This window comes from Drosophila miranda (assembly GCF_003369915.1).
Source record: "Drosophila miranda strain MSH22 chromosome Y unlocalized genomic scaffold, D.miranda_PacBio2.1 Contig_Y1_pilon, whole genome shotgun sequence".
Taxonomy (NCBI): Eukaryota; Metazoa; Arthropoda; class Insecta; order Diptera; family Drosophilidae; genus Drosophila; species Drosophila miranda.
In genome coordinates this window covers 39,457,621-39,478,046 of record NW_022881603.1, presented here as the reverse complement: position 1 = coordinate 39,478,046, position 20,426 = coordinate 39,457,621, and the positions used below count along the sequence as shown (strand labels likewise).

At 45.7% G+C, this 20,426-nt stretch overlaps 1 protein-coding gene and 1 long non-coding RNA gene across 4 annotated transcripts in view; both read right to left on the bottom strand.

The window, feature by feature from the left end:
* LOC117189825 (myosin-M heavy chain-like) overlaps positions 1–20,426 on the bottom strand; it is a 107,639-nt gene that overhangs the window by 84,222 nt on the left and 2,991 nt on the right. The gene's annotated exons all lie outside the window — the stretch shown is intronic.
* On the bottom strand, positions 2,981–4,742 carry LOC117189827. Its single transcript, XR_004473586.1, has 2 exons — positions 4,591–4,742; positions 2,981–4,537 (listed from the first exon to the last, which is right to left on the bottom strand). It is a non-coding gene; the product is annotated as an uncharacterized LOC117189827 (long non-coding RNA).

Genomic DNA, 20,426 nt, shown 5'->3' with positions numbered 1-20,426 from the left:
TTTGGTATCCACACTCCTGTGATATCTGACCTTGACCGTTTCGTGTCCAAATTTCGCCACACCCCCTTCCGCCCCCGCAAAGGACGAAAATCTGGGGCATCCACAAATCTCAGAGACTATTAAGGCTAGAGTAACCAAATTTGGTATCCGCACTTCTGTTAGATCTCACTATAAAACGTATATCTCAGAATTTCGCCCCACCCCCTTCCGGCCCCACAAAGAACGAAAATCTGTTGCATCCACAATATTGCAGATTCGAGAAAACTAAAAACGCAGAATCATAGATAATGACCATATCTATCAGACTGCTGAATCTGGATCAGATCGGATCATTTGTATACCCAAAAGGAACAAGGCAATTCGCACTGGCTACGCAGCGCCCGACGTCACGCTCAGACTGATTTTCTGTCTCTCTCGCACGCACTCTTTGTCGTGTCGTTTAATATTAGCGGCGTCTGCCGGAGGAGAGCCATACTGACTAAGTATCGGGTATAACTGTAGAGTTGCGGTGTCCGCAGCAACTCACAACGTTCCCCCTCGTTTTATACTCTGTTCCTTCCTATAGGAGGGAAATCAAAGTTTTTATACCCGATACTCAAAATGAGTATTGGGGTATATTAGATTTGTGGTAAAAGTGGATGTGTGTAACGTCCAGAAGGAATCGTTTCCGACCCCATAAAGTATATATATTCTTGATCAGCATCAATAGCCGAGTCGATTGAGCCCTGTCTGTCTGTCCGTCTGTCCGTCCGTCCGTCCCCTTCAGCGCCTAGTGCTCAAAGACTATAAGAGCTAGAGCAACGATGTTTTGGATCCATACATCTGTAATATGTCACTGCTACAAAAATATTTCAAAACTTCGCCCCGCCCACTTCCGCCCCCCACAAAGGACGAAAATCTGTGGCATCCACAATTTTAAAGATACGAGAAAACCAAAAACGGAGAATCGTAGAGAACGACCATATCTTTAAGACTGCAGAATTTGAATTAGATCGTATTATTATTATAGCCAGCATCAAGAAAACAGTTTCATTTTTTCTCGCCCTGTCTCTCTCTAACACACACGTAGCATAGGCGGCTTTGCTTAGAGTAAAACATTAGCGCCTAGATCTCAGAGACTACAAAAGCTAGAGCAACCAAATTTGGTATCCACACTCCTAATATATCGGACCGAGACGAGTTTGTTTCAAAATTTCGCCACACCCCCTTCCGCCCCCGCAAAGGATGAAAATCTGGGGATATTCACAAATCTCAGAGACTATTAACGCTAGAGTAACCAAATTTGGTATCCGCACTCCCGTTAGATCTCAGTATAAAACGTATATCTCAACATTTCGCCCCACCCCCTTCCGCCTACACAAAGAACGAAAATCTGTTGCATCCACAATATTGCAGATTCGAGAAAACTAAAAACGCAGAATCATAGATAACGACTATATCTATCAGATTGCTGAATCTGGATCAGATCAGATCATTTTTATAGCCAAAAGGAACAAATCAATTTGCACTGGCTACGCAGCGCCCGACGTCACGCTCAGACTGATTTTCTGTCTCTCTCGCACGCACTCTTTGTCGTGTCGTTCAATATTAGCGGCGTCTGCCGGAGGAGAGCCATACTGACTTAGTATCGGGTATAACTGTAGAGTTGCGGTGTCCGCTGCAACTCACAACGTTCCCCCTCGTTAGGCTTAAAAACAATTTGAAATATGAGACTTAGCTGATGAATTCTGCTTCTGCTGTTGTTACTGCTGCCTCTGAAGTCGCTGCTGCTGATACCGCTGTTGCTGCTTCTGGTGTTGCCTCTGCTTAAGTCGCTGCTGCTGATATCGCTGTCGCTGCTGCTGGTGTTGCCTCTGCTTAAGTCGCTGTCGCTGATCTTCCTGTCGCTGCAGTTATTGTTGCTGGCACAGTGGGCACACACAGTCACAGTTATTTGCCACTTTTTTTTTATACCCGATGCTCAAAATGAGTATTGGGGTATATTAGATTTGTGGTAAAAGTGGATGTGTGTAACGTCCAGAAGGAATCGTTTCCGACCCCATAAAGTATATATATTCTTGATCAGCATCAATAGCCAAGTCGATTGAGCCATGTCTGACTGTCCGTCTGCCCGTCCGTCCGTCTGTCCGTCTGTCCGTCCCTATTAGCGCCTAGTGCTCAAAGACTATAAGAGCTAGAGCAACGATGTTTTGGATCCAGACTTCTGTGATATGTCACTGCTACAAAAATATTTCAAAACTTCGCCCCGCCCACTTCCGCCCCCACAAAGGACGAAAATCTGTGGCATCCACAATTTTAAAGATATGAGAAAACCAAAAACGTAGAATTGCAGAGAATGACGATATCTTTAAGACTGCGGAATCTGAATGGGATCGTATTATTATTATAGCCAGCATCAAGAAAACAATTTCATTTTTTCTCGCCCTGTCTCTCTCTAATACACACATAGCATAGGCGGCTTTGCTTAGAGTAAAACATTAGCGCCTAGATCTCAGAGACTACAAAAGCTAGAGCAACCAAATTTGGTATCCACACTCCTAATATATCGGACCGTGTAACGTGCAACGAGTCCTGTTCGAAAACGGGCGTTACGATTTGAGAGAGCTGGGCACGCTAATAATTATCCGGCTCTAGCTCGTCGGCTTTGGGGTGGAGTTGTTGCTCCCTCAGATCAACCCAGACTCGAGGCTTCAATTACTAATAATATTGCCAGAATTTAGCGTGCTGCGACTTGTGCTAGAACGGTAGATTTGACGAGAAGAAGATACGAAGCTAAAGAGGATAGAGAACAGGAAGAGATAGGGAAGCGAAAGGAAAGAAGGGTAAAGAGGAAAGGGAAGTGAGAACCAAGGAAAACGGAGAGATCGGTGTATTGTCCGCAGATGTTATGCGGAGTCTGAACCCACCCTGCCTTTGGTCATCCTCACGGAATAGCCGTTCTTCGATGACCCCTTTTGACCTTTTACGAAAACGCGCGAGCTAGCATTGAGTCCATTTTGTTCTTTTATCTAAACTTCAACATTATTTCCTTAAAACAAAAATTAAATCCGATATGGCAACATAGTAAATGATCTTAATAACTACTAAAAATAGGTGATTCGTAATGGTTGGGTATATAAGGATATTTGATAATGTAATGAGTATATATATAATAAGACTGTAATTCGAGTTAAATTCTAATTAAATTCATAAATTTCGCTTTTCGCATAACATGGGAAAATCATTGAATACTTTAAGTTCGTTACTTTCGCTTTTCGCAAAAATGTGGAAAAATCATTAAATCTTTTAACTTCGGAATGAGTCGAAAATCAAAGAGGCGGTCTGGCTGACAAAACGTGATCTCCTATGCGGAGTTCAGTCGATGACTGGATGCAGATGGCATCTCTAATTAGCCAACGATCAGATCGCTCAAGGCAAAGCCTCAATAGGCAGGGGTCAGAGGTTTCAAATTCGCGAGGTTGGGCAAGGATCAGTTGGTTTTCAAAACTACGTACATTTCAACTTTTGGAAGGTATGCTTACTCACTCACTGTTCAATTTCCAACGACGAAAGATCGATCTTCCGGCGTAGGCTGAAAACAAGCGTTAATTCGGAAAGGTGGTTTACAGTACGAAGACTCTATCTCTTGCTACAACTCAGAATTCCCAACTTCGACCTACTCCTTGTATGTGGAGCCACAGAACTTTTGGGGGAATTTTCTCCCTGACAATTCAATCCGAACTTAACTGACAACAATAGCTTGTGAATATTTATAAAGATTGCTTAAGCTGATATGAGTTTAACGAATGTGTAACGAAAATGAATTAAACTAGCGATGTCTTAACAATACTTATAACTGCAAATTCTGAACACATTTCCCGAACTCCCAGGGGGAACTTGAACGTTAATGAGGTTAGCTGATAATTATTCTTCATGAATATACAAATTTTGTGAGATTTTTATACTTTAAACATTAGGATGGTAATAGACGAGACTAGCATCCGCTGAACCCTATGATTTGGTGAACTGTGCTCCCTGAAGCTGCTGGAAGAGGAATCCTGGACAGAGTCGGGGCGAAGAGGACAGCCGAAGGCGGAGAATTCTGCCTCTGTTTGGCCGACGATTGGGCAACCAGGAAGACGATGGCCGCAGTTGGCTTCATCGCTGCAGCATGGTCTGCGCTCGGGCAACCGAGAAAACGAAGGCCGCAGGTGGCTTTAGCACTGCAGCATCCCTGATTTGCTCCTGCTTCTTCTTCACGCGCCTTGGCGCGCGCTGCTGTTTAACCCTGTCTAGGGTGCTCCTCGCAGGCGAAGGGTCCCAAGCGGGAAGGCGTTTGCTTATTCCAGCCCCCGGCTGACTGCGCTCTGCGGCTTACTTAGCCGGCGACTGGACGATGGGGTGCGTTTAAATAGCGTGGGTCGCTGCCCCACGCAATAAGCGAAAGACCGTCCGGTCTTTGAAGCTGTGGCGTCTTTCCTCCGAGCGGGATCTGTCGCGACACTCCCGTGCCCCGTCACTCCACTTGTACGAGCAAGGGAATCAGCGGGTGCGTGAGCTGCAGAAAATCAGATGAAAACCTGTTCTGTGGATTTTTCCAATCGCACTCACCCAAAATATCGCGATCAACCGAAAGGTATGTCTTTTCCGTACCGTGTCGAGTTGTTTCACAATGGAATTTTCCTATGATGGCACTTCTTACAAAAGATTCGTTTGCGCGCACACCCGTTCTCGACGAGATCTTTAACCGAAAAAGGAATTTGACATGGCCTGTCAGATGTACAAAGCATCTCTGCGCGTTAACAGGTCAAAGTAACCCTGCGCGTTAACAGGTCAAAGTAACCCTGTGCCTGTCAAAGGGTGGCAGCATGTATCCCTGGCCCCGAGATCGATATCATGGTCTTGACTTTCAATTATTCTTTCAAATCTTAGCCGATTAATCCTTCCCGCCAAACCTATCGACTTCTTCTACGTCGCTTCAGGCCCGCTACAACCGAGACGAGTTTGTTTCAAAATTTCGCCACACCCCCTTCTGCCCCCGCAAAGGACGAAAATCTGGGGATATTCAAAAATCTCAGAGACTATTAAGGCTAGAGTAACCAAATTTGGTATCCGCACTCCTGTAAGATCTTACTATAAAACGTGTATCTCGAAATTTCGCCCCACCTCCTTCCGCCCACACAAAAGACGAAAATCTGTTGCATCCACAATATTGCACATTCGAGAAAACTAAAAACGCAGAATCATAGATAATTACCATATCTATCAGATTGCTGAATCTGGATCAGATCAGATCATTTTTATAGCCAATAGGAACAATTCAATTTGCAGTGGCTACGCAGCGCCCGACGTCACGCTCAGACTGATTTTCTGTCTCTCTCGCACGCACTCTTTGTCGTGTCGTTTAATATTAGCGGCGTCTGCCGGAGCAGAGCCATACTGACTTAGTATCGGGTATAACCGTAGAGTTACGGTGTCCGCAGCAACTCACAACGTTCCCCCTCGTTTTTTTTCAATTCTAGCCATTAAGCACTTTCGATGTTCCGGCCTCGAAAACGCCACCGTCGCGAAAAATTTTTATTTTTCAATTACAATAGATATACATATTTCGTTATCTATTAAAATACAGCCTGTCCAGCTCGTATTTTCCAAATTATTAATTGAAACTTCCGTTTCATTTATTATACCCGATACTCAAAATGAGTATTGGGGTATATTAGATTTGTGGTAAAAGTGGATGTGTGTAACGTCCAGAAGGAATCGTTTCCGACCCCATAAAGTATATATATTCTTGATCAGCATCAATAGCCGAGTCGATTGAGCCATGTCTGTCTGTCCGTCTGTCCGTCCGTCCGTCTGTCCGTCTGTCCGTCCGTCCGTCTGTCCGTCCCCTTCAGCGCCTAGTGCTCAAAGACTATAAGAGCTAGAGCAACGATGTTTTGGATCCAGACTTCTGTGATATGTCACTGCTACAAGAATATTTCAAAACTTCGCCCACTTCCGCCCCCACAAAGGACGAAAATCTGTGGCATCCACATTTTTAAAGATACGATAAAACCAAAAACGCAGAATCGTAGAGGATGACTATATGTTCTAGAGTGTAAAATCTCAACCAGATCGTATAATTATTATAGCCAGAATCAAGAAAACAATTTCATTCTTCATGGTCGGCTTTGCCAATTGCAAAATATGAGTTCAAGGATCTCAGAACCTATAAGAGCCGGAGCAACCAAATTTGGTATCCACACTCCTGTGATATCGGACCTTGACCGTTTCGTGTCCAAATTTCGCCACACCCCCTTCCGCCCCCGCAAGGGACGAAAATCTGGGGCATCCACAAATCTCAGAGACTATTAGGGCTAGAGTAACCAAATTTGGTAACCGCATTTCTGTTAGATCTCACTATAAAACGTATATCTCAGAATTTCGCCCCACCCCTTCCGCCCCCACAAAGGACGAAAATCTGTTGCATCCACAATATTGCAGATTCGAGAAAACTAAAAACGCAGAATCATAGATAATGACCATATCTATCAGACTGCTGAATCTGGATCAGATCGGATCATTTGTATACCCAAAAGGAACAAGGCAATTCGCACTGGCTACGCAGCGCCCGACGTCACGCTCAGACTGATTTTCTGTCTCTCTCGCACGCACTCTTTGTCGTGTCGTTTAATATTAGCGGCGTCTGCCGGAGGAGAGCCATACTGACTAAGTATCGGGGATAACTGTAGAGTTGCGGTGTCCGCAGCAACTCACAACGTTCCCCCTCGTTTTATACTCTGTTCCTTCCTATAGGAGGGAAATCAAAGTTTTTATACCCGATACTCAAAATGAGTATTGGGGTATATTAGATTTGTGGTAAAAGTGGATGTGTGTAACGTCCAGAAGGAATCGTTTCCGACCCCATAAAGTATATATATTCTTGATCAGCATCAATAGCCGAGTCGATTGAGCCCTGTCTGTCTGTCCGTCTGTCCGTCCGTCCGTCCCCTTCAGCGCCTAGTGCTCAAAGACTATAAGAGCTAGAGCAACGATGTTTTGGATCCATACATCTGTTATATGTCACTGCTACAAAAATATTTCAAAACTTTTCCCCGCCCACTTCCGCCCCCACAAAGGACGAAAATCTGTGGCATCCACATTTTTAAAGATACGATAAAACCAAAAATGCAGAATCGTAGAAGATGACTATATGTTCTAGAGTGTAAAATCTCAACCAGATCGTATAATTATTATAGCCAGAATCAAGAAAACAATTTCATTCTTTCTCGCTCTGTCTCTCTCTAACACACAGGTTTCATGGTCGGCTTTGCCAATTGCAAAATATGAGTTCAAGGATCTCAGAACCTATAAGAGCCAGAGCAACCAAATTTGGTATCCACAATCCTGTGATATCTGACCTTGACCGTTTCGTGTCCAAATTTCGCCACACCCCCTTCCGCCCCCGCAAAGGACGAAAATCTGGGGCATCCACAAATCTCAGAGACTATTAAGGCTAGAGTAACCAAATTTGGTATCCGCACTTCTGTTAAATCTCACTATAAAACGTATATCTCAGAATTTCGCCCCACCCCCTTCCGCCCCCACAAAGAACGAAAATCTGTTGCATCCACAATATTGCACATTCGAGAAAACTAAAAACGCAGAATCATAGATAATGACTATATCTATCAGATTGCTGAATCTGGATCAGATCGGATCATTTTTGTAGCCAAAAGCAAGAAATCAATTTGCAGTATCGGGTATAAATGTAGAGTTGCGGTCTCCGCAGCAACTCACAACGTTCCCCCTCGTTTTTTTTTTTTTAATATATTTAATTGCTCGTATTTACAACTTATTTTATACTTAAAGCAAACTATATTAAAGGTTAGGCTATACAAGCCCAACATGTGTGGTACGGCCGTGAAGCAATGCTTCACACATGTGCAGGCTTCGTTTAGACTAACTCTCTTGTCTGGTGCTCAACAGCGCGCAGTTCCTTCATAATGGTCGCCGCGAAGTAGCTCGTCGCCTCCCAGTTTTCCGGGGACAGGAGCATGCGCGGCACCAAGCTCTGCTTGACTACGGCTCCACCCAGCGCTTCTTCTAGCCGCTGCGCTGCGAACCTGCCACACGTATATTCATCCTTTGTGGGGGCGGAAGTGGGCGGGGCGAAGTTTTGAAATATTTTTGTAGCAGTGACATATCACAGCAGTCTGGATCCAAAACATCGTTGCTCTAGCTCTTATAGTCTTTGAGCACTAGGCGCTGAAGGGGACGGACAGACGGACGGACGGACAGACGGACAGACGGACAGACATACAGACAGACAAGGCTCAACGACTCGGCTATTGATGCTGATCCAGAAACGGATTCCTTCTGGACGTTACACACATCCACTTTTACCACAAATCTAATATACCCCAATACTCATTTTGAGTATCGGGTATAACGAGGGGGAACGTTGTGAGTTGCTGCGGACACCGCAACTCTACAGTTATACCCGATACTTAGTCAGTATGCTCTGCTCCGGCTGACGCCGCTAATATTAAACGACACGACAAAGAGTGCGTGCGAGAGAGACAGAAAATCAGTCTGAGCGTGACGTCGGGCGCTGCGTAGCCAGTGCAAATTGATTTGTTCCGTTTGGCTATAAAAATTATCTGATCTGGTCCAGATTCAGCAATCTGATAGATATGGTCGTTATCTATGATTCTGCGTTTTTAGTTTTCTCGAATGTGCAATATTGTGGATGCAACAGATTTTCGTCCTTTGTGGGGGCGGAAGGGGGTGGGGCGAAATTCTGAGATATACGTTTTATAGTGAGATCTAACAGAAGTGCGGATACCAAATTTGGTTACTCTAGCCTTAATAGTCTCTGAGATTTGTGGATGCCCCAGATTTTCGTCCTTTGCGGGGGCGGAAGGGGGTGTGGCGAAATTTGGACAGGAAACGGTCAAGGTCCGATATCACAGGAGTGTGGATACCAAATTTGGTTGCTCTGGCTCTTATAGGTTCTGAGATCATTGAACTCATATTTTGCAATTGGCAAAGCCGACCATGAAACCTGTGTGTTAGAGAGAGACAGAGCGAGAAATAATGAAATTGTTTTCTTGATTCTGGCTATAATAATTATACGATCTGGTTGAGATCTTACATTCTAAAACATATAGTCATCTTCTACGATTCTGCATTTTTGGTTTTATCGTATCTTTAAAAATGTGGATGCCACAGATTTTCGTTCTTTGTGGGGGCGGAAGTGGGCGGGGCAAAGTTTTGAAATATTTTTGTAGCAGTGACATATCACAGATGTATGGATCCAAAACATCGTTGCTCTAGCTCTTATAGTCTTTGAGCACTAGGCGCTGAAGGGGACGGACGGACGGACGGACGGACGGACAGACGGACAGACAGACAGGGCTCAATCGACTCAGCTATTGATGCTGACCCCAATACTCTTTTTGAGTATCGGGTATAATAAATGAAACGGAAGTTTCAATTAATAATTTGGAAAATACGAGCTGGACAGGCTGTATTTTAATAGATAACGAAATATGAATATCTATTGTAATTGAAAAATAAAAATTTTTCGCGACGGTGGCGTTTTCGAGGCCGGAACAGCGAAAGTGCTTAATGGCTAGAATTGAAAAAAAACGAGGGGGAACGTTGTGAGTTGCTGCGGACACCGCAGCTCTACGGTTATACCCGATACTAAGTCAGTATGGCTCTGCTCCGGCAGACGCCGCTAATATTAAACGACACGACAAAGAGTGCGTGCGAGAGAGACAGAAAATCAGTCTGAGCGTGACGTCGGGCGCTGCGTAGCCACTGCAAATTGATTTGTTCCTATTGGCTATAAAAATGATCTGATCTGATCCAGATTCAGCAATCTGATAGATATGGTAATTATCTATGATTCTGCGTTTTTAGTTTTCTCGAATGTGCAATATTGTGGATGCAACAGATTTTCGTCTTTTGTGTGGGCGGAAGGAGGTGGGGCGAAATTTTGAGATACACGTTTTATAGTAAGATCTTACAGGAGTGCGGATACCAAATTTGGTTACTCTAACCTTAATAGTCTCTGAGATTTTTGAATATCCCCAGATTTTCGTCCTTTGCGGTGGCAGAAGGGGGTGTGGCGAAATTTTGAAACAAACTCGTCTCGGTTGTAGCGGGCCTGAAGCGACGTAGAAGAAGTCGATAGGTTTGGCGGGAAGGATTAATCGGCTAAGATTTGAAAGAATAATTGAAAGTCAAGACCATGATATCGATCTCGGGGCCAGGGATACATGCTGCCACCCTTTGACAGGCACAGGGTTACTTTGACCTGTTAACAGGCGCAGGGTTACTTTGACCTGTTAACGCGCAGAGATGCTTTGTACATCTGACAGGCCATGTCAAATTCCTTTTCCGGTTAAAGATCTCGTCGAGAACGGGTGTGCGCGCAAACGAATCTTTTGTAAGAAGTGCCATCATAGGAAAATTCCATTGTGAAACAATTCGACACGGTACGGAAAAGACATACCTTTCGGTTGATCGCGATATTTTGGGTGAGTGCGATTGGAAAAATCCACAGAACAGGTTTTCATCTGATTTTCTGCAGCTCACGCACCCGCTGATTCCCTTGCTCGTACAAGTGGAGTGACGGGGCACGGGAGTCTCGCGACAGATCCCGCTCGGAGGAAAGACGCAACAGCTTCAAAGACCGGACGGTCTTTCGCTTATTGCGTGGGGCAGCGACCCACGCTATTTAAACGCACCCCATCGTCCAGTCGCCGGCTAAGTAAGCCGCAGAGCGCAGTCAGCCGGGGGCTGGAATAAGCAAACGCCTTCCCGCTTGGGACCCTTCGCCTGCGAGGAGCACCCTAGACAGGGTTAAACAGCAGCGCGCGCCAAGGCGCGTGAAGAAGAAGCAGGAGCAAATCAGGGATGCTGCAGTGCTAAAGCCACCTGCAGGGGGTGGGGCGAAATTTTGAGATACAAATTTTATAGTAAGATCTAACAGGAGTGCGGATAACAAATTTGGTTACTCTAGCCTTAATAGTCTCTGAGATTTTTGAATATCCCCAGATTTTCGTCCTTTGCGGGTGTGCTAATGTTTTACTCTAAGCAAAGCCGCCTATGCTACGTGTGTGTTAGAGAGAGACAGGGCGAGAAAAAATTAAATTGTTTTCTTGATGCTGGCTATAATAAAAATACGATCCAATTCAGATTCTGCAGTCTTAAAGATATGGTCATTCTCTACAATTCTACGTTTTTGGTTTTTTCATATCTTTAAAATTGTGGATGCCACAGATATTCATCCTTTGGGGGGGCGGAAGTGGGCGGGGCGAAGTTTTGAAATATTTTTGTAGCAGTGACATATCACAGAAGTCTGGATCCAAAACATCGTTGCTCTAGCTCTTATAGTCTTTGAGCACTAGGCGCTGAAGGGGACGGACAGACGGACGGACGGACAGACGGACAGTCAGACAGGGCTCAATCGACTCGGCTATTGATGCTGATCCAGAATATATATACTTTATGGGGTCGGAAACGATTCCTTCTGGACGTTACACACATCCACTTTTACCACAAATCTAATATACCCCAATACTCATTTTGAGTATCGGGTATAACGAGGGGGAACGTTCTGAGTTGCTGCGGACACCGCAACTCTACAGTTATACCCGAAATTCTGAGATATACGTTTTATAGGAGATCTAACAGAAGTGCGGATACCAAATTTGGTTACTCTAGCCTTAATAGTCTCTGAGAATAGTCTCTGATAATTAATCAGAGAAATAGAGCTTAAGTTTCACTCGGGCAGAGGTCAGGCGGCGGCGGCATCGAGCAGAAGAAGAACTAACCGAAGATCGATCGGGTGGGAACGATTGAATGAACAACAGCAGGGCATTGTAATCGAGCCGATAAATAATCGTTTAGCGAATCGGGAACAGACACGGAGCGGACATTATGTCAGCGGCGAGTGCAGTGGCAGTGGCAGTGACAGCGGCAGCGGCAGGGCTGCCAGCGAAAGCGAAAGTGTGTCAGTATAAAGGAGAGGCAAAGATAGAGAAAAAGAGATGGAGGGAGAGGGGGAGAGAGGCTGCTGGAGCCCGAAAGATTCTGTTAAAGTCGTTGTCACGGCGCATGCGTGCCTGCACTGCTCGGTGAAATGGAATGATCGCAGGGCATGAGTCACGAGCTATCCATGGAGATACGAGCGTGCCACTCACACGTGCCCCGAAGATTCTAGGCGACTTAAGTGCCCCCGCAGCCTCCAGGGGTAGGCGTAAATCGTCTAAGCAAATGGCATTTTGTGCAGGGAAGTTATAAATTTGCTGCCAAATAGAATTGTGAGCGGGTTGCCGAGTCACAGGCCATGCCGCAAAAACGTTCATTAAAGCCAGAGTCCCCACAGCGGCTTTAAAGAACGAGAAATGTGAGATGTACCAAGCAGAAAGCAGATCTCAAATACCCTTTCGAAAGATGATTTGCGTAGAAAATATTAAGTTGCACTCGAAGTATAGCTACACGTACTCTACAGATATGGCTAGCCATCTGGCCAATGCCAGAGGATATCTAATGCACGCTTTTTGGGGGTAGAGTATGCAGAGATCGAAAGCCAAACGCTAAGCTTCATTGAGAAAAACCTTTTGGGACGTGCGTGCACAATACTCAGATTTTACGACCTTCCGCAACGCCCACATGGAAAGCGTCTGCGGCACTGAGTGCACTGAGAGAAATGCAATTAGAGAACACTCGATCGGCGAGTTGCTGTCTGGCTGGCGGCGGGACGCCCGGCAGACAGGGCTTACAGACATCAGCAGACGTCAACAAACGCCGACCTACGGCCCACACACACGGGTCTGGCACTGGCATGGTCTGGCTCTGGTTCTGGCTCTGGCTCTGACTCCGGCTTTGGGTCCACAACTGCATCCACCTCTGGGTAAGTAGGGAGAGGTGGGGGGCAACCCCGACAGCCGCAATTAGAGAGGGAGTATGCGCCGCAGGCGTGAGGGTGAGCTAATACTCTTGTATCCACTTGGCCAATGAACTCTTCTCGATTATGACACCGAACTCTTTTGGCTCAATTTGTTGAACTTTTGTCAATTGCCTTAATTAAGATCGGCTGCTCTTTGGCACCGGCAGAACCGACGCGTCGGCATCTGTTGCTCTCTACTCTGGTCCCCGGCGGAAGTGGAGCAATGCGAAACTGACCTCTTAACCGCCAGAGTAATGTTAATTATACCCGATACTCAAAATGAGTATTGGGGTATATTAGATTTGTGGTAAAAGTGGATGTGTGTAACGTCCAGAAGGAATCGTTTCCGACCCCATAAAGTATATATATTCTTGATCAGCATCAATAGCCGAGTCGATTGAGCCATGTCTGTCTGTCCGTCCGTCCGTCTGTCCGTCCGTCCGTCTGTCCGTCCCCTTCAGCGCCTAGTGCTCAAAGACTATAAGAGCTAGAGCAACGATGTTTTGGATCCAGACTTCTGTGATATGTCACTGCTACAAGAATATTTCAAAACTTCGGCCCGCCCACTTCCGCTCCCACAAAGGACGAAAATCTGTGGCATCCACATTTTTAAAGATACGATAAAACCAAAAACGCAGAATCGTAGAGGATGACTATATGTTCTAGAGTGTAAAATCTCAACCAGATCGTATAATTATTATAGCCAGAATCAAGAAAACAATTTCATTCTTTCTCGCTCTGTCTCTCTCTAACACACAGGTTTCATGGTCGGCTTTGCCAATTGCAAAATATGAGTTCAATGATCTCAGAACCTGTAAGAGCCAGAGCAACCAAATTTGGTATCCACACTCCTGTGATATCGGACCTTGACCGTTTCCTGTCCAAATTTCGCCACACCCCCTTCCGCCCCCGCAAAGGACGAAAATCTGGGGCATCCACAAATCTCAGAGACTATTAAGGCTAGAGTAACCAAATTTGGTATCCGCACTTCTGTTAGATCTCACTATAAAACGTTTATCTCAGAATTTCGCCCCACCCCCTTCCGCCATCACAAAGGACGAAAATCTGTTGCATCCACAATATTGCAGATTCGAGAAAACTAAAAACGCAGAATCATAGATAATGAACATATCTATCAGACTGCTGAATCTGGATCAGATCGGATCATTTTTATACCCAAAAGGAACAAATCAATTTGCACTAGTGCACTGATTTTATGTCTCTCTCGCACGCACTCTTTGTCGTGTCGTTTAATATTAGCGGCGTCTGCCGGAGGAGATCCATACTGACTAAGTATCGGGTATAACTGTAGAGTTGCGGTGTCCGCAGCAACTCACAACGTTCCCCCTCGTTTCAATTTGGAGTCGAGTCGCATACCAGATCTCTGGCCTTGTCGGCGGCACTATCAAAAAGTCAATAGTGTATGGGAAATCTTATCAGCCCATGTGGCTGCCCCTACCGCACTATCAATATCTATTAGTTGTTATATTTGCTGTTGGCAGTGTGTCTATTTCTAAATAAATAAAAGATGAAAGAAAACCCCCAACCGAATAAATGTCACATGAAAAACGTGACGGGGCAGGGGGACGAACACAAGCCGCAGAGCCCAAAAAAGGTTTCTTCAGATCACAATCAATAACAATATCGAATAAACTCCGACTCCGATTGCAAAGACGGAGTCTTTGTTGGGCTATGGGCTATGAAAGGTAACTCAAACTCAAAGACTTGACCTGCCCCCCTGCACTTGTATCTACAGCAACAGACGAAGAGTGTCTTCCTCTTTAAGGAAAGAAAATTGAAGAGGCAAACAAACAGAGGGCCAGACTTGGTGACATTTAATACCACATGCGGTCAACTGCTGGCGATATTTTCCAACGGGTTCTACTATTTATAAGGCATCGGGAGTGAACCGAACCCCTTGTTGAGGAGAGGAGAGCGTCGTCACGTTTGACTTTTCGACAGCCAACACGCCAGAATGTTTAAATAAACGAAATGTCAGGACCTTACATAAGTGGCCATTATCTGGGAGAACTGTAACTGTATCGCGGAAACGATATACTGACAATTTCCAAGCCCTCTGTACGATCCGAATCATGATTCATTTGCACTATACATGAATATATAATTGATATAGGCACGATCGATCATGAATGGCTCTGTTAACCCAAAGAAAGCTTCGCTGTTAAACTGCCTCGCAGGCTGTTATCTAACATAGCTCTGCTAACAAAAGCAAACGTGCAATAATAAAAAACAAAGTCAATGAAAAACACACTCACCCGGAGAACACTTATGACTAATGCACTAATTGAACGAAAGCTTTGCATTTGCACTTCCATAGTGCTACGAGATCGGCGCCTATTCAATACCCGACTACTCAGACCTAAGCAGTATTATGAAAAGTTTAGGATCAGTTTATTCTGACTGGTAATAGTATTAATTTATTTAAGAGAAATTTGCAGTTTTAGATAATTTTGACAAGTTTAAAACCCATTTATTTGAATTCTCTTTGTTCGGGCCAGCCGCTGAAGAATAACCGTAACTTTAACATTATTATTGTATGAGCAGAGAGAGCCGCCTATGTTGTAAAACGTTGACGTTCTGCAGAGCTGCTGCGCTCTCCCGCTAAAGGGGCTCTCTGCCGCCGCCACTTCGGCAACTACTTTGATCTGATGCCGCCACTTCGGCAATCACTTTGATCTAACGCCGTCGTCTATAGTTTAGTTCTATGCTAACCCCTCTGCGCATTGGTTGCATATCGATCTCGCATAAGGTTTATCTGGCAATAGCAAGCAATCGGCTTCCGCTAAGCCACCAAGATTAAATACGAATTATAAAGTTTAACCCGAAATCGCTTTTCATTTTTGAAACACATAGGTGCCAAAAAAGCTTGGCATCTCAAACATTGGTGACCCCCCGACGTGATATAAAACCATTGCTTAATCGCGTTCCGTTAAAACACTTATTATTTATACAATATTTTGTTGTTGGGTAGTTTAACTACCAACAAATACATTTGGGTGCACGTTGAAAAACAGTTTAAAGTGCAAATTCAGTGAGAGTGCGGCTGGAATATTTATAGACAAATTCCGGTACTTTAAGCGTCGAATCTCTCATTCTCTGCGCAGCTGCAGCCGCGGTTCTTGACTTTTCGTGTCTTGCATTCTCGCTCTCGCGTCTATACATCGTCGCTTATTCGCGGGGAATAAAATCGATAAGCGGACCGCCGCGGAAGTCGAGGTGCGCCTTGATATGTTGGCAGAAATTCGAGAGGAATTTAATAAGGCCCATAATGAGTTGGAGGCTCTCGATCAAAACGAGATTGGGAGTGAGCTGCGCGAAATCTTCGATACTCTTTTCATATCGTTGAAAGCTGAGTTGCTGGCTGCTGTTGAAGTAAGCCAGTCACACGCCGCTGCCCATTCTACGACTCTGCCAAGCCATTCCGGACCTAGTACCATCATCATGGCTCACAAGCAGCGACTTCCTGAGCTGAAGGTGCCTAAATTTTCTGGTGGATACGTCGAGTTCTCGGATTTTATGGCAATGTTCAAATCGGTGATTGAAGCGGATGCGGATCTCAGTGACATCGAGAAATTCCAGCACCTTCGCTCTTGCCTCGCTGATGCGGCTTTGGATTCGGTTCGATCGTTAGAGCTCTCCAGTGCCAATTATCGTGCGGCTCTGGATATACTTAATAAACGCTTTAATAACAAAAGACTTGTTTTCCAGGCACACATCAAGAAGATTCTTGGGCTAAAGAGGGTAGACTCGCCTTCTGCTAAAAGGCTTCGGGAGTTTTCGGATGCAGTCAATTTACACATGCGAGCGTTGCAGACATTGGGAACTGCTGAGGAGATTTCAGGATTCATGGTCATCAACATGCTGCTGCAGAAGTTGGATTCGAAGACGCAAACCAAATGGGAGGAGCACACATCGTCGGATGCTATACCTACCGCAGAGGAATTCTTCGAATTCTTGCAGTCACGCTGCCAGAAAATGGAGCGGTTGGAATATGCTACAGCGACACACGCTACTAGCGACCAGGTGGGAAAACGTTTGTAGCTTCCAACTCTTCCGCCGACCCGTCTGTATGCGTCTTTTGCCACTCAGCGGGCCATGGAATATACTCGTGCAAGATATTCGGAAATCTCTCACCGTTGCTGCGCCACAAAGAAGTGAAGAAGCTTTCCCTATGCTTCAATTGCCTAAAGCCGGGGCAACGGACCCGCGCATGCAATAGTGGAAAATGTCGAGTATGCGGCGGTAGGCATCATAGTTTGTTGCACTTCGATAGTATACAGCCCACAACACAAGGCTGCCCAGGTATTACTCCTCCCGATCTGGCCGTTAAACCGGACACTCTTTCCGTTGCTCAAAATTCTGCTAGCAGCTCGTCTCTACCTTCGTCTACCTCTCTTGCTGCCCAAGGTCTTCACTCTGATGTCGTGCTTCTGGATACAGCCGTGGTTCTCGTAAAGAATCGGTCTGGCGTTTTAGTTCCTTGTCGTGCCATCTTAGATTCAGGATCGCAGCTGCATCTCGTCACATAAAGGTTCGCCCAGCAGCTTCAGCTTAGGAGAACTCAATCGTCTGCACTTGTGTCTGGGCTGGGCGATACCAGCGTTTCTACTGAGGGATCCACCATAAGCATTTGTATGCATTCTCGCACCTCTGCTTACACAACTACACTTACTGCTCTCATCGCCCCCACGATTACCGATTCACAACCAAGTATGACAGTAAATGTATCCGATTGGCGTATTCCATCTAACATTCAGCTCGCTGATCCTGCATTTTTCAATCCTCAACGCGTTGATCTTCTCATTGGTGCGAGCGTTTTTTATGATCTCCTCTGCGTAGGGCAAATCAAACTCACCGATGGACTGCCTCTTCTGCAGAAGACCCGGCTTGGGTGGATCGTATCTGGCGGTGGACAGAAGGTATCAAGCTCGGCGCTTTTGGCTACGCACAATTGTCCAGATTCGATAGCTGAGATGGAAGCAAGGTTGGATAAAACTCTTCGTATGTTTTGGGAAGTCGAGAATTGTGTGGAGGCTGGTTTGAATACCAAAGAAGAAGACGATTGTGAAGCACATTTCGTAAGCCACCTTTCACGGTTGCCATCCGGGGAGTATGCAGTTCGTCTGCCGCTAAATAACAATACTGATCGTTTAGGAGAATCTTATGCTCAGGCTTATCGACGGTTCAGCAGTCTGGAGCGAAAACTGGAGCGTAATCCTACACTCAAGGAGCGGTATTCCGCCTTTATGAGGGAGTACATTGATTTGCATCATATGCACCAGTCCTACCCTCTTGGCTCAGCTGCTCTGCGGCAGGAGTTTTACGTGGATGACCTTATTTCGGGCGGTAATTCGGTCGCACAGGTCATGGACAAGATGCACCAAACATCAGCTTTACTGTCCCGTGGTAATTTTAGACTTAGGAAATGGTGCTCCAGTCACCAGGAAGTACTTGAGGGAACCCCTGAAGATGACATAGAGAAGTTCCTAAAGTTTAATGATGGAAGCGACATTGCCAAAACTCTCGGCTTAGCGTGGGACCCTGCTTCGGATCAGCTGCTTTTTGCCTTGTCCGCACTGGACACAAACTCAAAGCCATCAAAGCGGTCGGTTTTATCTACGATTGCGCGGTTCTACGACCCTCTTGGATTGATAAATCCGGTCATTGTCAGGTGCAAAATCTTCCTTCAGCAGCTTTGGAGAGAAAATTTGGATTGGGATGAAAGCCTACCCTCAGCGTTGCATTCAACTTGGATGGACTTGAGAAATAGTTTGGCAAGCATTTCTCGGATCTCATTTCCTCGCTTGGTTCTTCGTTCTAGTGTGGCTACAGAAGTTCACGGATTCTGTGATGCCAGCTTAGAAGCATATGGCGCTTGCGTGTATGTCGTGTCCAGGGAAGCCCAGTCTTCGAGCCACGTTTTGTGCTCAAAGTCGCGAGTGGCGCCGCTAAAGACTATATCGATTCCTAAGCTGGAATTAAGTGGAGCCCATTTGCTTGCGAAAATCATGCAGAATGTAAAGGACATGGGAATCTTTACAGGTCGGTTCTATTGCTGGTCGGATTCGTCAACAGCATTATCTTGGATTAGGGACGAGCCAGCTAAATTCAGGAGTTGACGGCAGCCATGGAATGGCGCTATGATCCCACATCTTTAAATCCTGCTGATATTCTCTCGAGAGGCTCGCTTCCCAACCATCTTATCCAGTCAGAGCTATGGTTTCACGGCCCATCCTTTTTGCAAGGCTCCAAGGATAAGTGGCCTGTATCTCCATCTAACAACATAGCAACTTTGGAGCTTCGCAAGAGAGGATTGCTAATCACGTCTCCACATGCCGATCTCACGTTCGGATGCAAATTTGCGAATTCATTCTTTCGCATGCAGCGCACATTCGCCTACATGCATAAATTTATACATCGTCTTAGGCATCCAGGACTCACCGTTTCTGATATTCGGCAAGGAACGCATCTTCTAATTCGACACATTCAGCTGGCAAATTTGTGGATGGACATAAAGGAGATTCGGCGCAATGGTCAAGTCATGAAATCCAGTTCTATTAGTTCGCTCAACCCGTTCATCGATCATTCTGGACTACTTAGAGTTGGAGGTCGTCTTGGCAACTCATCGCTAGGATTTGACGCTCAGCACCCGCTCATTCTGCCAAAGGGACATTCCATTACCTTTGCGCTGATAAGATATTATCATGAAAGAAACCTCCATGCCGGACCTCGCGCCTTGCTATTCAAAATTCGGCTGGAATATTGGCCTATTGGAGGTGTTAAGGCAGTGTCAAGGGTCGTCAGCAGATGTGTGAGATGCTTCAGGACTAGGCCGCGCATGGTCGAACACATCATGGGAGACCTACCTAAGGAACGTTTGGAAGGATCTCGAGCTTTTGAAGTCACTGGAGTAGATTACTGTGGACCTTTTTTCTACCGATCAGAAATCCGCACGAGGCCTCCGATCAAGTGCTACATTAGCGTATTCATCTGTTTCACTTCTAAGGCTATACACATGGAGCTCGTAAAGGATTTGACCACCGCATCGTTTCTAGGCGCACTAAAGAGTTTTACTTCCACTCGAGGAAGGCCAAGTCAAATTTGGTCGGACAATGCGACAAACTTCGTTGGGGCCAAGAACGAGCTTCTGGAGCTAAAGAAGCTTTGTCTGAGCGAACCGCATATGAAGGAGGTCCACGAATCCTGCTTGGCTGACTCGATCGACTGGCGTTTCATCCCTCCTCGCTCTCCGCATTTTGGCGGATTGTGGGAAGCGGCCGTGAAGACCGCAAAATATCACCTGTACCGCTCAGTTGGACCATTTGTGCTTAGCTTCGACGAGCTGGGCACTCTGATCTGTCAGATCACTGCAATTGTTAACTCTCACCCTTTGCTCTCGCTTTCAGAAAATCCTGATGATTTAGACGTTTTGACTCCTGCTCATCTTCTTTTAGGCGGCCCCCATGAGCAAATCCTC